This window comes from Halichoerus grypus, chromosome 5, assembly GCF_964656455.1.
Source record: "Halichoerus grypus chromosome 5, mHalGry1.hap1.1, whole genome shotgun sequence".
In the NCBI taxonomy this organism is placed as follows: Eukaryota; Metazoa; Chordata; class Mammalia; order Carnivora; family Phocidae; genus Halichoerus; species Halichoerus grypus.
In genome coordinates, this window is record NC_135716.1 from 69,115,540 (window position 1) to 69,133,913 (window position 18,374).

Sequence of the window (18,374 nt, forward strand, 5' to 3'; positions counted from 1 at the left end):
ATCATGCCATGAATGCTACTATACATGTGCGGGGAGTATGCAACCCAGGGAGATAGTAGGTGGCCAACTAGCTTGGCAATATGTGCTGTTTGTTTTTATCTCCCCAAAATGACAAATTATTCTGTTATGGACTCTAAGCTGGTTTGGTTTGGTTTGGTTTGGTCTGGTCTGGTCTGGTCTGGTTTGGTTTGGTTTGGTTTGGTTTGGTTTGGTTACAAATATTGACCACCACAACTGTTAAATCCTTATTGTTAGGAAACTGCTATACTAAGAAGAATATTCAAATTATCTGCTATTTGCCGTAGACATAACTTAGCTTCCAGCAAAAACAACTGTGTTTGGAATATTACCCCCCTGCTTCCCTTGATTCTCCATCTACCTCACTGGAAACCACACAGCTGCAATGATCTTCAACATCAACATCCTAAGCCACTAGAGTAAGATAAACTTATTCTTTTTTTTTCTTTTAAGATTGTATTTATTTATTTGAAAGAGAGAGAGCATGAGCAGGGGGAGCAGCAGGCTCCCCACTGAGCAGAGAGCCCAAGGCAGGGCTCTATCCCAGGACCCCGGGATCATGACCTGAGCCAAAGGCAGACGCTTAACCGACCAAGCCACCCAGGTGCTCTAAGATAACCTTTTTCTATTGACTTTGTGTGTGTGTGTGTGTGTGTGTGTGTTAAAATACACACAACATAAATTCACCCGTAGTGACATTTAGTACATTCACAATGTTGTGCAACCCTCACCACTATCTCATCCTAGATCTATCAACCTTTTTTTTTTTTCCCTTAATGGCTTTCTACTAAAACAAATTTGGACTATTTTCTATAATGTAGGGGGATAATAATTTTGCAGAATTGGATATTTTAAATATTTTAGACTCGCCAGCTTTTATAAATTGAACCAATAAACAGCCCAAAAGAAAGAATCACTGTTTGTTCTCTCAGTTGGTCTGTGCAGAGTAGTTTGAAAGTAATATGTACTTGAGATTCATTTGCCTTGGGAGGACAAGGCAACGTGGTTTCTAGCTCCTGGCAGTATGCTCCTGGAACCATAACAAACCTGGATGAGGCACAGGAGACCCAAGACCTTGGCACATTTTCACCTAAGCCAAGTCACACCATTAAACCTCAGTTAGGAAATATCAATAACTTTTGAAAAGTGGATTGCAGTTTAGCGTATTACCAGCTGTCAGCGCCTCAGAAAGTAAATTGAATGGCCGGGGAATTGAGATATGAAAAGTAAAGGGACAAAAATCATGTGGGCCTCCTTTAATATCATGTCCCCCCACACTCACTCCACCACCCATCCCCAACAACTGAATAAAACATAGATAGTAAAAACAGAGGTTTGGTTTTTGTTTTAAAGAAATTGGGACAGAGCAATTATAAAATTCCAGAAGTATAGAAGCTGATGTCTCAAAATCCACTACTCATTCTACTCTTATATTTTATAATACAAACCAGATGTTTTGAGCTTTTCTAAATAACTTCTTTCAGAGAAATAATGCTTTGGTCTTTCGCATGTTTTTGATCTTAGGTAAATTATTCCTACCTATTTTTTTTTCTCAACCTTCACAAATGTTGTTTTCAGAAAATCCTCAAAGTAAATATCCCCTAACTGAGCTAATTTGATTTTGCAACTATCCATTTTAACATTGAATATTTATCATATAATAGGGTAATGGTTTTGAAAAATGGAATTTAATGAGAAAAAATGCATTTATGTAAGTCCTTTGACCCAATGATACCCAATTCTTTGGAACATCATTTGGGAAACATTAGTCCAATAGGATTTGTTGGCAAACTGGAGATAGAAGGAGTGGTCCAACATACATAACAATGCCCAAGGTCTCTATTATGGTGGATTTTGTCAGCTAACACCAAAAAAGAGAGAAGGAAAATTCGGGAATTGAAAAAGTGTCCCTTGAACTTGTTAGATTTGTTAGAGTAAACATTCAACAGGTTTCAAAATGAATTACATTAAATCTTCTGAGGTTCCCTCTGAATCCTATGGCTTGTGTGTATTCCAGGGTCATAGAAAACCAAACGGTAACACAAATCTAGATGGCCATAAAAATAGATTAAAAGTGAAGCCAGAAATTTCCACACTCCCTGACCAAGACATTTCTGTCTCACCAGCCTGGCCCCTGGCTCTGGACTGATTGCACAAACTGGCAGATAAATAAACATTCTAAACCGCCAGGTGTCTTAGTCCCAATCAGTCCCAATCTAAGGCATAAAAGTAATCCCTTGGGCCTCATCACATCGCACAAGCGGGCAGTTCTGCTGCGTGTGTCTTGGTGACACAGACACTTACACGTAATCACATTGCCAAATGCAAAATAAAGGGACCTCCCTTCCCACAGCCTGCATCATGCAGCGTCTTGCATCAGCGTCTTGCTAGCTCGCCGGATCAGGCTGGCCACGGATGCAGTCTGGGATACCATCTCTTGGAAGCCTGGACAGGGGTTCTATAGAAATCTTCAGATCAGCGCTCCCCTCAGCTTCCTCCACCCCCCAACCCGACTGGTTAAGACAATAGGACAGCAGGGGCGGTCTGATCCCAAGTCAAGACAGCTCAGTCTAGCGCAAGAGCACAAAAGCAACCCAAGGAGCGCACGCCCCCTTCCTGCGCACGTCATGGCAACGCAGCGGCTCGGCCTCGCAGGCCCCAAGGTCATGGCTGGCACACGGCCTCGGTGGTCTTCGGTCCGCTCAGGCCAGTCCTGTGCTCCGCCGGCAGCTGGGGGCGGGTTGGGTGGGGGAGGGAGGGGGTCAGCGCGTTCACGGTGCTTGGCCCAGAGCAGAGCATTTCCTCTCATTAGCCTCCCCTTCAAGACCAATGTCGAACCCTGGTCTGCGGGCGAAGGCTTTTGGAGTATTTAATGTTAGAAGCCTTGTGGACGCGAAGGAGCCCAAGAATCATGGAGGGCTATCGATTCTGACAAAATGAGATGATCTGGTTTCTAGGCTAAGAGCTGGCCCAAGCTTAAATAACACGTTTTGGTAAATATCTCAAGGAGCAACTATAAAGTATAAACCAGGAATGGAAGCCTCAGAACAAAGCATCACACCACACCTTTGAGGAAACACGGTCCGTCTGCAACGGGCTCCTAATGGCCTGGCGGTGGCTTTCTGGGGGATAAGGGTAATAGAGGAAACACACTATTGCCAAAAGATGAAAAATGGGCCTAAATTTTGGTATGAGGCTTCTGGCCTTCTTCCAGTGGGACGTATTAAAACCAGTATCAGGGGTGGTACAGAGGAGCTGCTGGAATGACTCATCCTCCTGACATAGCCACCCAGACAGTTGGCAAGCTGCCCCGCTCCACCCATCTCTGATCTCACCACAACATGTAAGCATCTGGTACATTCATCATCCTCTCTGGGGCATGAATGAATGCTTAGGATGTAGATAATTTCGCAGGACTATATGTGTGTATTATCATGCAGATAAGACAATTATTTCATAATAGAAATGGAACCCGAATCGTCTTTGCCTGACTTCTGATCCTACCCGCGCTGCAGAAAAACACTTGCTGATACGTTCGCTAGGCAGGAAATGGAAGCACAGAAGGCGAGAGAGATTACAGGCTACTCTGTGCATTTGCCACCATGTGCTGTGATCTTAGCCCTTTCTTGTGGATATCTGATTTCACCGGGAAAAGGAAAAGGCCAATGAGAGACAAAGAGCTCCCCACCCAGCATGTGCACATTTTCCATACTAGTATATAACTGAAAAATAGAACAGAGTCATATAAATAAGGCAAAAGTGTATTAACAGACCAGATGCCATAAAATGGTTTAAAAAAGAGAGAGAGAAAGGGGCGCCTGGGCGGTTCAGTCGGTTAAGTGTCTGCCTTCGGCTCAGGTCATGGTCCCAGAGTCCTGGGATCAAGTCCCGCATGGGGCTCCCTGCTCGGCAAAAAGCCTTCTTCTCCCTCTCCCACTCCCCCTGCTTGTGTTTCCTCTCTTGTTGTGTCTCTCTCTGTCAAAGAAATAAATAAAACCTTTAAAAAAAAAGAGAGAAGGAGAGAGAGAAAATAAGTAATTGAAAAAAGAAAGAAATTTGTAAAAATTACTTTTCATTATGATAACTTTGAGTCCGATCATAATACCCCCACCTTGTTTCATTTCATTTCATGGAGAGATAGGCCTAGAGAGAAATGATTTTCTACTTTAGATTTAAACTCAGTAAGGGCCAGACTCTGCATTCCTTGTTTAATTCCATAGCATCAAACTCTTTTTTCAAAAAGATTTTATTTAGGGGAGCCTGGGTGGTCCAGTTGGTTAAGCATCTGTCTTTGGCTCAGGTCATGATCTCAGGGTCCTTGGATCAAGCCCCACATCGGGCTCCCTGCTCAGCGGGGAGCCTGCTTCTCCCTCTCCCATTCCCCCTGCTTGTGCTCTCTCTCTAATAAATAAATACAATCTTTTTTAAAAAGATGTTTTTAATTAAAAAATAAAAAGATTGTATTTATTTATTAGAGAGAGAGAGGGCAAGTGTGAGCAGGGGGAGGGGCAGAGGGAGAGGGAGAGAATCTCAAGCAGACTCCCCACGGAGGGTGGAGCCCTACTCGGGGCTCCATCTCACAACCCTGAGATCATGACCTGAGCCAAAACCAGGAGTCAAGATGCTTAACCGACTGAGCCACGCAGGCCCCCCAGCAGCAAATTCTTAGTAGAAAAACTAATAATAATTTTTTTTTCCTGATCTAATTGGGCAAGAACTGGAAGACGTTGGGGAACAAGGAAGGATGTTAAATGAGATATGTGAGAACAGGTCTGAACTTGAATTGATTGAGCTGTAAAAAGAGGGAGGGACTGGAGGCCCCATAGTGCAAGCCATTGAGTGTGCTGTACTCCACTGATAATCAGGTGGCACTGTGGGCACAAGATAACCTGGGTGTTTTCTAAGAAGGGAGATGTGAGCGGAGGGAGACCGGTACCCAACCAATCATTCCTAAGTTATGGCAATCATAAATTAGGTGTTTATAACTTGGGAAATACCTTTGTTTGCCTCATACTTAGAGTAGTTGCAATCACAGTTTAAGGTTAGGAGGTATAAAAGGTATTTCATTTTAATTTGGATCTTTTTCATGTGTTTATGGGCTAGAACAGCCCTTTTAGCTCAACTCTGATGCTCTCCTTCAAGCCTCCACAAAGGTCACAGCTTTGTCAACACTGGAGGGTGCTTATGAATTTTTATCCAGATAAACTTAGGGGTGCTTGACTGATCTGTCATAATTATTTTGAATTTTTGGTCTTGTTTGGGATCAACTTATTACCCTTTCAGCTGTAGAGAAATGAATGGCCTCTAGGGAGAGCGATCCCCACACACTTCTTTCATTTGCCGCTACCTGCTACATGAAAACAGCCACCTACCACCGTCTGGCACCCATCCTTCAATCCATCCCATTCTCCATAAGCTGTCTGTGTGCCTTCCACTCCTCAAGACGTCTTGAGAGTCCTTCCCCACAAAGTTGGCCGTTGATTATGTGCTGCCTTTGGAAGAGGTGTAAATAAAGACTACAGCATGATCAGAGAAACCGTGTGTTCCCATTTGAACAAAAGGAAAAAGAAATAGAAATGCATTTTATTTTTTAATTTTTTTAATGATTTATTTATTTGAGAGAGAGAAAGAAAGAGCGCACATGTGCGAGGGGCAAAGGGAGAGGGAGAGAGAGAATCTCAAGGAGAAGACTCCGCACTGAGTGTGGAACGCTACGCGGGGCTCTATCTCACGACCCTGAGATCTTGACCTGAGCCAAAACCAAGAGTCAGACAGTTAACCAACTGAACCACCTTAGAAAAGCAGTTTTTTTTTATTATGTTCAGTGAGCCAGCATACAGTACATCATTAGTTTTTGATGTAGTGGTCAACGATTCATTAGTTACGTATAACACTCAGTGCTCATCACAACACGTGCCCTCCTTAATACCCATCATTTTAAAAGGGAGGGAATTATTTCTATTTCCAAAGCGTGCCCATCCCCCACATTCTGTAAGAACAAATAGCCCTCTAGAAGCCTTCTCTGTTGAGCCAAACTGGGAGTGAATTTTTCTTTCTCTGAACTCCCACAGTATTTATTCATTTAACATTTGTTAAATATCTACTAAGTGTTAGGCATATTTTTACAAACAAACCTGCAAGGTAACTATTATTATCCACCCATTCCCACCCCTACCCTACACCATTATTTTAAAGATGGAGAAGTAGAGACAAAACAAGCTAAGTAATTTGGTAATGATCATGCTGCTAGCAAAGAGTCCAGGTTCAAACACAGGTCAAAATCAGACCAAAGATCTCACTCTTTCTACAGAAAAAAAATGTAGCTGAGCCTTCTATGTCTCAGGTCTCATGGTCTAATGGAAGAGAGAGAATTTATTTGTAGATTTTATTTTTAATGACAGGTTTTTTAATAACAAGTCCCATATTAGACTATTGGCTAATGAAAGTCAAACTCTCTGCCAAATAATGCTTATCTTCTTAGGGACTATATAGCTGTGTGCAGCAAGCACTCAATAAGTGAGTGATGAACAGATCTGTGAATGGGGAAGGAATGAGTGAAAAAATAAATATATTCCATGAAGGATCACTGCCCACTTCTGTTTGTTAGTTTCTTCAACATGGCTTATGATAAATGTTTTGAAAATATTTTTGGGGCGCCTGGGTGGCTCAGTCAGTTAAGCATCTGACTCTCGATTTTGGCTCAGGTCCTGATCTCAGGATTGTGAGATCGAGACCCACCTCGAGTTCCTTGCTGGGCATGAGGCCTGGTTAAGATTCTCTCTCTATCTCTCTGCCCACCCCCCCAAAATAAAATAAAATATTGCCATGGTTTTAGAAGTTATTAGAAAAAACCAGTGGAAGGAAATCAGAAAGTCTGTGGTTTATATACCTGAAACTACTAACAGTTCATACCACTGAATATGGTAATTTCCACAAGCACAGAAATTATGATGAGCACAAGCAATATAAAAAAATAGCAGTATATTAGACAAATGTAAAATTTGTCTAATATTTAAGGAGATTGTAAAATGTTTTTTCCTCCCAGGACAGATTTAGAAGCAGAGGACATATATCTGACTCTGCATGAAATTGACAACCATGTAACTAGCAAGCGAACTGAAATTTACAAGAGTTGTATTTAGAAACTTACTTTAGAGATGAAGCCCAACAATATATAACTGTTCCCATTCTTTATCATAAATATAATAAACATAAAAATCAGATGAAAGGAATGCTACTCAGAGGAAGTGCTAAAAACTACATGTATCAATATCATCAACAAATGATAGCCCAATACCAAAAAACTATATTGACTTCAATGAAGGAAAGCCTTATCATTTCACAAGTGATTTATTATTCCTTTTCACTAAGCTTGATTTTCCTAGAGATTTGAGGTATTTGACCTAAAGACAATAGCCAAGCAGTTCTATTTAGAAGATAGTCTGTTTACTAGCAAACATATACTTACAATGCATAGTGTCGTTTTATTTTATGTTGTGATATAAGCTGGGGAGTGTGATTTTATTCATTGCATGAGCACCATATTTAAAACCCCTTTGGTGTTATATATGGTAAGCAACAAATGGACCCATTAGCTCTGCTTAAATCTCCATTCTAAACTTGAATACTCTGAATCAAGTTTTTACAAATTTAATCTGTCACAATTTTGAATGCATCTTTCTGGGTGTATCCCTTTTTTTAAAGTGAATTAGACAGCCTGATTATATTAAGTAAGGTTTGTTTTTTATGTATGTTTATAAAAAGAGCATTACCCAACCAAATATTCAACCCAGATGGATCATGAAAATATATAACCTCTGCAAATTAAAACATATCCTTAAAACATCTTAAACCAAGAGAAACAGTAAAGGCACTTGAGAAACTATTAAAGAAATACTTTACTTTTAGTATTTTACATTCTAAATATGGGTCTGGAATTTATCCCCATGGATGAGAGTTGAAGTTGAAGGAGTAGATAAGATTACTGAAGAAGAAAGTCATGAAGGACAGAGGTGGACAAAGGATAAAAGCTCAATGGAAATTTCTCCAACTGGGTGTTGAAGACAGTGGACAAAGCCAAAAGACAAACTGGGGAAGTTGGAGGTGAATTGGGTGGTGCAGTCAGCAGAATGGGGGTGGTGGTGAGGGGCACATTGGACACTGGAGTTTAGTAGACTAGAAAGAAGGTGGTACCATTTGCTGGCATCTGAGCAACCAGCCCAACGCCTGTCCACCACTGACACATCTCCCACGATACATTTACGGGTCTTCGTACAGGCTTTCTTTCCACAGGCTTAAAGAAGTTATATATAATATTGGCATGATGTTTTTTTCTGTGAAGTTAAACACAAGCACTGAGAACACAGAAATCATACCCTCTAAATTCTTAAAGATGTGTCAGTATACCTTGAAAATTATAAAATACATAGGAAAATGCATAAATAATAAATAACTTCATATATACCCATACCCATATCTATGGAAATGCCTTATTAAGTAACATTCTTTGGCCAGAATAAGACTCAAGAAAGTGGCACAAAGATATGTGAGCAGTCAAGGGGCAGGTGAAATTCAGTGTGTAAAACTATAGTATGCTAAATACTGTCCCCCAAAGGATCCATGTTCTAATCCCCAGCATCTGTGCATATTACCTTATGTGCCAAAGGACTTTGCAGACGTGATTAAATTAAGGATCTGGAAATGGGGAGATTATCCTGTATTGTCTGGTGGACCCAAAATGTAATCACAAGGGTCATTAGGAGAGAGAGGAGGAAGATTTGAGTAATGAGGAGAGGAGGGAGGAAGGGATGTGATCCTGAAAGCAAATGGGTTGAGGGTAAGGTGAGGAAGGAATCAAAGAAGCCGATGCTCCCATGGAGCCTCCAGAGGAAACCAGCCCTGTGGATGCCTTGATGTTAGCCCAGTAAAACTGCTTCCAGACTTCTGGTTTCCAGACCTGTAAGAAGATTGCTTTGTGTGAGTTTAAGTCACCGTGTTTGTGATTGTTTCTTAGAGCAGCAGGAGAAAATGAATGCAGACGCTTTTTTGGAAAAATACTCACCTTTATGGCACAACATGCCGTTGTCTGCTTTTCTCTAGAAAACCCCGTGCAAGCATGCTAGCCTCTATAATGGATGTTCCTTGAGTGGAAGCCTTTCTCTTTTTCCTGCCGCCTCCACCGCAAAGAGCTGGGCTTGCAGCGGCTGTGTAATGAGCATCTGGTCCCCGGTCAGCAGCGGGATCGGGTTCGTGGGCGGCTGAGGAGAGGAAGGTGGAAGGGAGAGCTGATGATGCTGCATGAGAAAGAGGGGGTGGGGATGCTGCCAGGCACAGATTAAAGCAGGAGGGCCCCAGCAACAGGCCCCCCACTTTTTGGGGGGGCTCAGAAGGGCTCCTTCAGGCCCCAACTCAAAGAGCGCGTCCTAAGGTCAGCAAGTATTGTGGTGAAAGATAGGAAAAGAACCAGAAATGCTTGAAGACTTGAGAAAATGTGCTGCTTCATCTTCTAATGTCATCAAAATGCTTGTTGTCCTCAGGCATCGTCTGGACAATAAAACAGAGGGAATAACTTGTGGAAAACCACGATCTGATTCTCCTTGGAATAACGCCTACAGCCCAGTAAGCAAGCCTCCACAATGCCCTGCTAAAGCTCTAGAAGGCCTGGAGGATGACACTGAACTGCTAAGAGTCCTGTACACAATACAATGTGTGTATAATCATACCGTATAAGGAATGCACGAAAAGTATGTGAGGGGATAAAACCACCCACCGAAAGCTTAGAGAGCTGGGAGAGGAAGTGGTGGGCAGTGCCCAGAACCAGAGGGCAAAGCATTCAAGGGCAGGCAGAACAAGAGACACCCAGGGGGCGGGGGAAAGGAACCACTGGAGAGCCGGGAGGGAGAAGAGGAATATGGTGGGAAGTCTGAAGGCGAACAGGATCCACGCTATTGGAAGCAGAAGATAAGGACGGAAAAAATGACAGTAGCAATATGGGAGATACAAGAACCTAATTTTCAAGGGGTGCTGGGAGCAAAGCAGGGGCAGAAGGGAGTGAGAAGCGAGCTGGGAGAGAAGAAAGGAGGTGCCTGACAAGGTGGTGAAGAGCAGAGGGAAGACCAGTCCCCATGATGGAGTCAAGATGTCTCACACCCCGTGTGCCTTACGTGTTGTAAGATGCACCCCAAGAAATTTATCACTATACATAAATATCCACCTATGCAAAGGATTTACTTTCAGAGGGAGGCAGGAAGGAGGGGATGGAAAAATGAGAGAGGATTAGATATCACTCTTAATTATCTACATCCTGAGATGATTTCTGGAAATAGTGAAAAGCGGGGGAGTTGGAGCCAGTGCAGTGCGAATTGTCCATGACCCTCATTTTAAAAGAATCCTTCTGACTGCGCTGTGCGAGAAGGAAAATGGAAAGGCAAGCCGGGTTAGGAGGCTGTTGCAGTAATGGTCAGGAAAGTGATGAGATGGAGCCTATTCACGGGCATCAGGAGAAACGAAGGTGGGATTTACAGAGACTCCTCGGAGGGGCTGCGGTGAGGAATAGAGGGGCAGCACCGGGAGCAGGAGGAGGCAGACTCTGGGAGGGGCTTGGCCGCTCTCCAGGGAGGCCCTCTTACCTTTCCCTGCTGCAGGGCAGGCTCAGCGGAGGACCGACTGGGTAGAGGTAAATTGTACGTAGAAAGTAGGAAGTGACAGAAAGCACCCGGATGACCTCAGTTTTCTCAATGAGTCATGAGGTGAGGCTGTCTGCTGAGAGTGAGGGGGCAGGAGTTAAGAGGAGTGCTGAGGTCTATAAATAGTCTTCTAACTGATTAGCGCTGAGGAGTGAGAGTGTGAGTCTGTCTGAATGCTTTAGAAGCCTGACGAAACTGTGTCCACTGCTGGCGGGGCCAGCTCCCACAAAGAGCCGAGAGACAGGTACACTCATACGCCTAACTTACAGAGTTGGGCGCCCACGGAAGTCTTAGCCACAGCTAAATGGGATTAAGGCCTCAAAGAAGCTATTGATTCCAAAGCGGCAGCTCTCTAAAAAATGGTTTGGATTATAGCTGTGGATTTTTTGTTTGTGTTTTCAAAACATATGTCTTGTACATATATAGAATGAATAGTTTCTATAATACACACACATATATGCACACATAAATAATGATAGCAACCAGGGGTGCCCGGGTGGCAAAGTTGGTTAAGTTTCTGCCTTAGGCTCCGGTCATGATCTCAGGGTCCTGGGATCAAGCCCCGGGTCAGATTCCCTGCTCAGCGGGGAGTCTGCTTCTCCCTCTCCCTCTGCCCCTCCCCCCCCCACTTGTGCTCTCTAAATAAATAAATAAAATCTTTTAAAAAATTAATTATAGCAACCATTCATTCACTATATACTTGCTGAACACGTTCTATGTGCCAAGAACTATGCTAGACACTGGAGGGACAGTAATGAGCCAAAAAACAAGATGTCTGCCATTATGGAGTGAACAGTCTGATGGTTAATACAAGGAGGCATTCAAATTGATGTAAAAGTATAATGTGGAGGGTGCCTGGGTGGCTCAGCTGGTTACGCATCTGCCTTCGGTTCAGGTCATGATCCCGGGATCCTGGGATCAAGCCACACGTCGGGCTCCCTGCTCAGTGGGGAGCCTGCTTCTCCCTCTCCCATTCGCCCTGCTTGTGTTCCCTCTCTCGCTGTCATTCTGTCAAATAAATAAATAAATAAAATCTTTAAAAATATATATATAATGTGATTAGTGCTGTGAAGAGCTATACACAGTGCAGTGAGAAGATATAATCAACACAGGTCAGGTCCTGAGGGCGAACTGATTCTATCTAGGTCATAGATGGACATGTTCATGCTCTTCTCCCTAACTACATTATGATTCCTTTCAAGTTGCAGATCACTGCCTACTTTTTCCTGTTTATGGCACCTGACACATGACCATGCACACAGCAGGTGCTTAATGTGTGTTTGATGGCTAAGCTGATGCCATGGGATGTTCATCAGCAATGTCAGTGGCATTCCTTTCAAAGGAAAACTACAGATGGGCATCTTAGTCATAATGGAAGAGCCCCATTATCTTGCAGATTTGGCAGGAACAACACACTCACATGCCACTTACAGACTCTCGCATCCCTAAAATGTAGAGTGTCATTGACATTTTTCCTTTTAAAAGAACACAAATCACAGTGTTCTTTGCAACAATGTATATTGAGGATCTATATACTTGTTCCTCCTTATTTTTCAAGGCAGCTCCCACTGACTGACATAGGTTATAGTAGAAATTGGGAAGAATTGTCTAATGGGTACAGAATTTCTGTCTGGGCTGATGGAAATTTTCTGGAAATGGATATTGCAGATGGTTGTCCAACATTGCGATGTACTTACTGCCACTGAATATACAATTAAAATTGTTAAAATGGTAAATTTCATGTTGTGTATATTTTACACAATTTAAAAAATCCAAAAATAATTCAAGCTTGGGGATTGTAAAAATAGAAAGACATACTGGTTATGAATAAGTGTGACCTTTTTCTTAAAGCCTTTCAGTGGTTCCCCATGTTTTTCTGATTAAATCCCTCTCACTACAACCAGGCTCCTCATGGACTGGGTCCTGCTCCTCCTCCGTACATTCTTCTTGAACCCTATGTTCCAGCCAAGCCAAAGAGTTTGCAATTCTCCCGTCATGCATTTATTTTAGATGCCACAGTGCTTTACTTGCATACATTCTAAGCTCTGGGATGCTATTCTCAGCCCTAACCCACCAGCACCTTCTCATATACCTGAGGCTAGCCTCCTCTGGAGAACTTGTACTAATACCCATTTCAAATCATCCCCACCCTCATAGGGAAATGGCTACTCTCTCTCTCTCTCTCGCAGCCTCGCTTACCCCGTGTAGATCACTATCATGGTGAATATAACATTTAATGCAGTCGTTCATTTATAGGTCTGTCTTCCTGTGCTATACCATGGGGCGCAGGGGCAAAACCTTTGTCTTATTTATGTAGCATGACGTTAAGACCTCTGGCTCGAACCGTGTGACCTGGGACAAGATATTTAACCTCTTCTAGGTCAGTTTCATCTTCCATACAATGGGAATAATAACAGTCTCTTGTCCTAGAGTAGTTATGAGGAATAAATGAAATAATGTGCGCCAAGTGCTCAGAAAGTGTCTGACACACAATCGACAATTAAGTGTTTGAAGAGAGGAAGTACATAAGCAGTAATAGTTGTTTGGTGGTTTAAAGGTTGAACATTTAAGGTCAAGAGTTGACAAGAATGATAAAAATCCTAATCCCAAATGTTTATTTAGAAAGATGCATGAAGAAGTTGAATGATTGGAAAAAAGAACAACATCAAGAACTTCTTTTGGTATGTGTGTCATTATGTAGTCAAAATACTTCCCAGGGCTTCCCAGGTTTCAACTTTCTGCCATAAATTCTTCCACTCCCTTCAGAGCCAGCCTGATCAGGCTACAGAGGTCCTTATAACTAAAATATCGTAGTCATCATAGGAAACAAAAACAAAAACTCAAGGAAACCAGTCAGAAAGGTTTATTGCAAGAGGCTTCAGTACCAAACCACTGGAGGATCCTCATGCTTTAAAGAATGTAATACGGTCCTGCTATAGAATCGGAGATACTTTTGAGTACTTTTTCTATACTGACCCACTTACACCAAATTTTGGCAAACTAGACTCTTTGCTGGACGTTAAATCAGAAAGTAACCCTTTCTAAGTCAGCTTGGCTTGGATGTGGATTCTTATTTTACATGAATAGATGCTTGCTATTTTCAAGGTGTGCAGCTGCTTGTGCAGTGAAGATAAAACGTGATGTGATGCATACACATCGTTTCTTATGAGGCAAAACTCACTGCAGTGGTCATTGCCTGAGTCCTCCTGGTCTGCACCTGATTCTTACACAGTCCCATTAAAACTGACTCCAAGCCCAGCCTCAGGGGTGGGGCTTGTGACCCAGGCCTGTGCCATCAGCATGTCTCATTTCCCTGTCCACTGACGTTCATGGATCTCATGTAGCCTAGTCAGAGCCAAATGAAATGCAATGATATTTTTCCTGAGTCTCCTGGGAAAGAGACTCTCACTCATAACCTCTGACCTAAAACATAAGAGAATGAATCGAGTTAGCAGGGACCTTTCTGGTACCCATAAAACTTAAAGCTGAAGTCAACATAAAGAAAGCCAGAACAAAGAGATAGAGATAAAAAAATAAGCAGGTGCTACTGATATGCTCGAGCATCGACTAGAGTTGTTCCTGAGGTTAGCTCTTTTGGCTTCTGAATCAGTAAATTCCCTTTTTGACTAAGCTAGTTTGGGTTGGGTTTTTCTGTAACTGCAACTAAATAATCCCAACTGGCATTCATCAAAGCCACTCTTTCCAAACAGGAGCTCCATACTGTGATTCCCGAAAAAAGATAACTGGTTTCTCTAGAGAACTCATATATGAATGAATCAGGGCATATTCAAGAGAGTAAGTGTCTGGGTAAGAAAATCTCTCCTTTGGGGATGCCTGTGGTTCACATTTCTGTGTGGGCCAGGAAACTCGTATAAATTTCACCTGTTGACACATTTCCTTTGCAAGCATTTTGCTATTTCAGGGGGAGGAGCCGGAAACAGAGGTGGAGAAGGGAAGGCGTGAGGCAAAATATGAATGATTATGCAGGAAGCAATATAGCTGATGGCCTTTCAGCAAAGGGCTGGCATGTGGGTACATGTGGTGTGAATTCACAGTGGAGGAACTAATCCGGCAACATTATCTGATCTGGAACAACAAGAAAAAGAAAGAGTCTCTTTCCTTTTCCTCTGATTTGATATGTCTAAAAACCTTTACCAAGGTGACAGGCTGGTAATGAAAGTATCCAACCAGACACTTTGACTTTGGATTGTCCTAAAGTGGGGTCCTGGGATCTGTGTTGTTTTCCAGGGACTATTTGTCATTTCATTTTCAGAACGAAGCTGGATTTTGGTTCTATAAAAACAAGGCAGGTTCTGGATTGAAAACAAAAGTCAAACATGCTGATGCTTGAAGATAAAGAAGTATGGAGTTGCACAAATTCTTCTGAGTAATAGAGGCTGGTCTCAAGCCTGGGGCTGAAGAGACTGTGGGAGCAGAACCAGAGTCTGTGAGGTTATTTCTTCTGTGAAAAGAAAAAAGCCCGAAGCAATAATCTGAGTAATCTAAGTCCAAAGCTGCTCCCATGGAAAGCAGCGGAGCTTGCAGGAAGGGGCTTAGACTTTGGTAGCAGGACTGGTTACATAACTTGCTTCCATCCCTAATTGGCTCTGTGGCCATAGATAGGTTAGTTTTCCTTCCTGAATCTGTTTCCTCATCTGTAAACTTCAGTTAGGTTCCTGAAAGAAGTAAGTTAGTTGAATTACATCAGGAGTCTACGGCCCATAAAAACTCAAATAAATGACAATTGCCCTATTTCACTGAACCTGGGGAGACTTACACTGAGGGTGGGGCTGCAGGTACCTGGACATGGAGACCTTGTACTTATTTGGCAGGCAGAGGGGCCAAAGTTCAGTTTCATCTTAATGTGATTTTTTTTTTTTTTGTGGAATATCAACAGAAAAATACCTATTTGAAGCCAAATTTCTGCATTTCTGTAGATTCTTCTAAGCTCAGCAAAATTTTGTCCCTAAGCTGCTGAACAACCAACTCTATAACTTCAAACTGGGTGGGCATAAACTTAAAAGATTTTCATTGGACCATCTGTTTCTCAAGAGCAAGAATTGAGTCTTATTCCTCTTTTTAGGTAAGATGCATAGCCCAGTGCCTTAACTGATTGCTCAAGAAATTTTTATTCTCTTGTCTAGAAAAATGAATTCATCCTTAGGACAGCCAAACTGAACTTCTGTTGGAATGTGCTCAAAGTGGGAAGGAAGGAAGAAGAAGGAGTAACTTTCTTTGTATATCAGTTAGGGTAAGGTTAAGCTGCTGAGGGGTAACAAAAAGACCCCAAAATTCAGTGGCTTCAAAGAAGACAGAAGTTTATTTCTCTACCATGCCACAGTTCAAAGGTGAGTAAACCTTCTATACAAGGTCATTCTGAAATCCTCAGGGCACTGTCTTCACCAGCATGATCAAAGCTGGATCATTGGCTTGAGGACATAAAAGAGCCTGGAGAACAACACACACTGTTTTAAGGACTTATTCCAAAAATAGCACACTTCATTTCTACTCATGTTCCATGAGCAAGAACTCAAGTCATATTACCCAGCAACGGGAGAGGCTGTAGAAGGAATGCATATTCATTAAGAGGATTAAAGATGAGCCACATGATATTTGCAAGGCATATATTTGACAAAGGTCTTGCATAGGAATATATAAAGAACTATCAATACTCAATAATTAGAAAACAAACAACTTAAAAACAATGAACGAAAGATTTGAACAGCCACTAAAGAATATAAACAGATGGCAAATGAGCACATAAAAACATGCTCAACATCAGGAGTCATTAAGGACATACAAGATACCACAACACATCTATTAGAATGCCTGAAGTTACAAAGATAGACTCTATCAGTTGTTGGTGAAGACATAGAGGAACTAGAACCCTCATACATTGCTAGTGTATAAATCCAAAATGGTACCGCCAAATGGAAACAGTTTATCAGGTTCTTCAAAAATTAGATGTATACCTACTGTATGACTCAGTCTTTCTGTCCCCAGATATTTACCTAACCAAAAAAAAAAAAAAGCATATGTTCCTACTCAGACTTATACATAAATGTTCATTGCAGGTTTATTTGTAATATCCAAAACCTGAGAACAACCAAATGCCCATCAAAAATTGGAACAGATAAACAAATATTATAATACCATCTGATGAAATATAACTCAGCAATAAAAAGGAATGAGCTCTTGAAATATACAAACAGGATGGATGAATCTCAAAATAAGAGTGAAGAAAGGCAGATCAAAAAAAAAGAGGGGAGGGTGTATGCAGTATAATCCCATTTATATAAAATTGTAGAAAATGCAAATGAATGTACTGTAATAAAAAGATCAATACTTGTCTGGGGAAGAGGAGGTAAGGCAGAAAGGGACAGAGATGGGGAGAACTACAAAGAAGTACAAAGAAACTTTATGGAGTAATGGATGTATTCTATATCTTGACTGTGATGATGTTTTCATGAGTGTAGAACACTTCACTTCATAAATGTGTACACTTTTTAAATGTGCAGTTTATTGTATGTCAAGTCTACCTCAATTTAAAAAGTATATGACCTTGGGGAGCCTGGGTGGCCCAGTGGGTTAAGCGTCTGACTCTTGGTTTTGGCTCAAGTTGTGATCTCAGGCTTGTGAAATCAAGCCCCACATCAGGCTTCATACTCAGCATGGAGTCTGCTTGGGATTCTCTCTCCATCTCTCTCTGCCCCTCTTCCCCCACCCCCCACTCTTTCTCAAATAAATAAATAAATCTTTTTGCAAAGAAGTATATGCTGTTTATTTTTAAGGATAATTACACAGAATTTGCTGTATCCAAATAAGTATCCTCCACATACAGTTTCTTTGTGTTACTTTGACATTAAATTCTGGGAGATGCTGGACCAGAGGAAGGGAGACTATGAAAAGAAGATTCCTGTTGATAAATAAGACTTAAGGGAATAAGCTACAGTTCTAGGCCCAGCTTCTGGCTCATGTGCTTCTCAAGCACCAGCCAAGTTTCCATCTCTGGTCCAGATTCCATACAGTGAACACCCCCATCCGCACAATCCTAGTAAAATCCCCACCCACTACCAATCCACAGCACCTGGGACTTTGCACCCCAGCCTCAGCCCCGCCTTCCAGACCGCACCTTGCCCTTAAACCCTGCTGGCTCTTCAGTTCAGTCCACTGGCCAAGTTTCTAGCTAGGCCAGTGCTAACCTGGCCCACTGGGTCATTTCACTTTCCCTGACTTTCCCAACAAAGTGAGAAAAGCTCTCGTATCTGCATCACACTGAAAAATTGCTGAAGACATTTCCCCAGAATTTTAGGTAGCATCAATGGGACTTTCTCTCCCAACACGCCTTCCAAAGGTAGGTTCCAGTCTAATCCCTTTTGCAGTGGCATGCTCCTTGCCAACAGCGTGGCACATTCATTTGGGCGACACTCTGCAATCTTCCTATGTGAAAGGCTGAAATATATAAAGGCATCATAAAGGAATTCTAGAGGGCTTGGGCGGGATTATTCTAAGAATTTTATCCATCCACTTCAAGAAATTTCTTCTGTTGATCTTTAGGATTACTACTGAAACAGCCAAGGCTTTTGCTGATTTATCCCAGAATATCATCCTTGTTGGTGCACAGTCGTGCAGCAGAATTGCCAATGCAAAGGCTTTTGTTTTTTTTTCCTC

The 18,374-nt window shown here is 42.1% G+C and overlaps 1 long non-coding RNA gene across 2 annotated transcripts in view; it reads right to left on the reverse strand.

Annotated features, from left to right (window-relative positions):
* Positions 1 to 5,637: 5,637 nt before the first annotated feature.
* LOC118529594 (uncharacterized) overlaps positions 5,638 to 18,374 on the reverse strand; it is a 108,504-nt gene continuing 95,767 nt past the window's right edge. The window contains exons 12-14 of one of the 2 annotated variants that reach the window (XR_013447884.1): positions 9,080 to 9,275; positions 8,212 to 8,974; positions 5,638 to 5,767 (exon numbers count right to left, since the gene is read on the reverse strand). This is a non-coding gene — a long non-coding RNA (uncharacterized LOC118529594). Of the gene's footprint in view, positions 5,768 to 7,898; positions 8,975 to 9,079; positions 9,276 to 18,374 lie in introns of those variants that run through there. The other variant, XR_013447883.1, reaches the window with a different exon arrangement.